A 3,703-nucleotide genomic window follows, 5' to 3' on the forward strand; every position below is an offset into this window, starting at 1 on the left:
AACATCAACTCTTCTTTTTTTTGTGTAACATATGCAAATACTGCAATAATTCTATAAACTTGCTTTTTCCATCTAATATCCAATACTGTTACTCTACCTAATATTACTAAAGTACAATCCAAAATTTCTGTTGAGTTTTCATTTAAAATTCCAATGCCTTAACAACTTTCTTTTCCTATATTCCTTTATTCCAAACAATACCTTCTTCACATAGTTCATTTACTTGCAATCTCTTTTCTTGTCAAAATCCTTGTGTCTTCTAATATTATAATATCCATATACACCATTTACATAATTCTAATACACCTAATCTTTTATTAATATTCTTTACACTGTTCATATTTATAGCTAAGATAAGCATTTTATAAACTTCCTCATATTTTACATACTTTGTCTTTATTTTTTCTCAAACCTATAGTCTTAAATTTTCATTCTCTTTCATTCTTTTTTCCAATAGAATTCTTTTAATCTTTAATCATCACCCAATTGTTTTCCTCTTTGCTTGAATTTACTATTATTTCCTCTTCTTCTTCTTCCCTTTTATACTTATCATCTTTTCCTAATCGCTTATTCTCTGCATTATATTTCTTCCTGCTGTTTCTCTTGTTGTACTTCTATTTTAAATTCTTGAGCAATTTCTTGTTCATGTTCTCCCCCCCCCTCTTTTCTTCTATATTTTCTTTACAATCCATCCATGAATGTCCTGTTTGTTCATATTTTACACATTTCAGTTCACATTTTTTGTTTCATGTTGTATTTTACCACAAACATAACAATTTTTCTTATAACAATTACTAATTAAATGATCATTTTTACAACAAAAGAAATAGGTTTTCAGTTGCCCCCAGTATTACACAAACCCCCTGTTTCTTTCCACATTTATCATACTTGGAATGTGTATTATGTTTTAATTTTTAATTTGTAATGCAACAGAACATTACCATCCCCCAGTCCATAAACCTATATTGCCATATATTTTTGTAATGCCCATAACATCTTTGCATACAGTCTGTAAATAGTTCTTCAATAAATCTTTTTCTACTACAGTATGAAACTGTGCATACATTTTCTTTTTTGCCTCTCTGTTCAGTGCTTGAATAACATGCAAGTTCCATGGACTATAATTTTTCTTTGCTTCATATTTTTCTAGAACTTTTTCCATACACTGACCTGATTCAAATAAAATATCATAAAAATAGTTTCTATTAATATGAATAAATACTCTTACTTCTCTGGTAGAAATACACAAGGGTGCAATAATATTATCCCAGATTTAATGCCTATTGAGTGAGTTCTTTTTTATCCTAGTGCTTATTCTTACAAGATACTTCTTTCTTCTCACATTCATTTTCTTTTTTTCCATCTTTTCTCCTTCTCTCGTGGTTTGTGCATACAACTACTTTGCCTCTTTTCCTATTTCTTCCACTTCTTCCTGGATCCTGTCCATAATTTCTGCCCACAACACTGCTTTTCACTTTCTGGTTCATTCCGATTAATTAAATCCTTCAGCTGCACATCCTGCAACCCTCCTGATTGAAATGTTGTAGTAACACATCCCTGCTGTGATTCGCCATCTCCCTTGAACACTCTCTTCTGGAAGAGCACTTATCAATCCCGTGAAGGTTCGATAACCTTCCCTTCATTTTCCTCCTTCACTCCTCAAGTTCTCCCTTCTCATTACTTTTGAACCTCCACTTCTCTCCTTCGCATATTATTTCTTCTGATGACAGCATTTTTTATGAAGGCTCAACTGCCTTCACACCTAAACTCAAACCATCCAATTCTCACTCTATTTCACTCTCAACAACTTCGTCCATGCTGCAGATCCTTGCCATACTTCTTCCTGCTTCTCCAAGCCACCTCGTGCGCAGATTGGAAGTAGGAAGTATTTCATTGAAGAGTATCTCCACTCACAGAAGAATAGGGGAAGTTCACAGGTGTTCTGGCAAATTTCCCCTAGTCGGTATAAATACTACCTCAGGACTCACTTGAAAAGAGGCTGTTGACCTTAAGGGACTAACCCACTCAATAAAAAGCATAACTAAATAAATAATGTTTGCCACTATTCCTCAGTTATTTCATTATATCTTTGTAATCTGACTATTTTAATACATCAGAATCATTAAGTGGGTATGGTTATTATATCTCAATGGACCTGCCACTGTAAAGCGATCTTGGAGGTTTTTTTTTTTTTTTTTTTCCAGAATCCACTTCCAGCCACCTTTATAGAAGTCATACTAGACATAAGGGAATCACGTTTTTAACTTCCATGGACATAGAATAAGGGTAGTGTCAGTCATAGATGTCTTGTACAGCTTCTCAAAACTGTTTTCATTTTTACATTTTTGCTTAAGTTCCTGTAATGTGTGTTCTCAGAGCAGCTCTTACCTCTTTTACACTAGTTCTAAATGCTCAAGAAAATAAACAAGCTGAACTTTATGTTTTATGGTTTCCAATTTTTACAGTGTTGCCAGACCCTGTCCCATATTCTTCCTGAGGTGTCAAAACTATCATTGAAATCCAGGAGCAGTTAACTAAAAACTCTTGCTTTTATGTCAATGAACTTCTAATAGACGTTTAAACTACTTTGCTATGTATCTGTGTCTGCATTGAAATGTGTGTTTTATCCTAAAAGCTGCCAAAATGTGTTGTATTTGTTTAAAAAATATTTTGCATACAATACAGCACAAAATAAGTCTGACTTTCTGTTCAGGAATTTGGGTTAATGATGTTTTTTATTCAGGCAAAAGGATAACTTTGTGCATGACATTTTCCCACCTCTGTTATATTTGTAGCTACACCCTTGACTTGTTACACTGTAGCATACCAGCACTTCATCCAAACCATAATCCTTGAGCATGACAAATAAATATCATTTGTTGTGAACATTGTCAGGATTTGTAAGATTAGATTACCATTCACTTTTTTTTAGTAGGGAAATGGTCTTTCATTTTTAACGGTGGATTATGGGTGAGGTAACATATATCATGTATTTGATACTTTTTTAGTATGGTGTTTTGGTGTTTCTTGTTTCAACATGTTCTATGTGCCCCACCTGTTAGCTATTGTGCCCCTGTTGTGCCTGGCACAAAAAGGAACCTGGAGCTACCACTGCAAAGAGTAGATGAATTGTAACTTTAGCATTAGCTTCACAAACACTGTGCAATCTTCGTTAAGCACTATAAATGTCTATAAAATCAGAAAATATAATTAAAATAAAGAGGAGCAGCTGCTAGTTTTCTATTCCAGACAAAAAGCAGCACATGATAGAAGTGTAAGATGCCAGTTTGGTATAGGGTCCTAAAGCTATGCAATGGCCTTCTCGAGACATACAGCCATAAAATAAAGGCAACAGTTGGGTGACAGAAGTGATCACCAAAAACAGGAGAAGGGTCCTTGACATTAATAAACATGCTCATTTTCTAACTGGAGATATGTAGGAAGCTGAAATGACAAAATTATTCTTCTACAAATATCTGTACAAGTTGATATGAGACCATACCGGGTATATTTATCTGGTACTCTGTATATATGCATTGGAATGAAACAATATGTTCCGAGTCTGGAAGTGTATAGTTTGATACCTAAAATGTAGGACCATTTGATAAGATGAAAATTCAATGAATAAACATTCTAAAAGAAAATCAATTGAGGAAGTACAAAACTATATAGTACTGTCATTGGATATAAAACAAAACAAGAC

This window comes from Protopterus annectens, chromosome 5.part1 (assembly GCF_019279795.1).
Source record: "Protopterus annectens isolate FY-2018-M chromosome 5.part1, PAN1.0, whole genome shotgun sequence".
Lineage (NCBI taxonomy): Eukaryota > Metazoa > Chordata > Ceratodontiformes > Protopteridae > Protopterus > Protopterus annectens.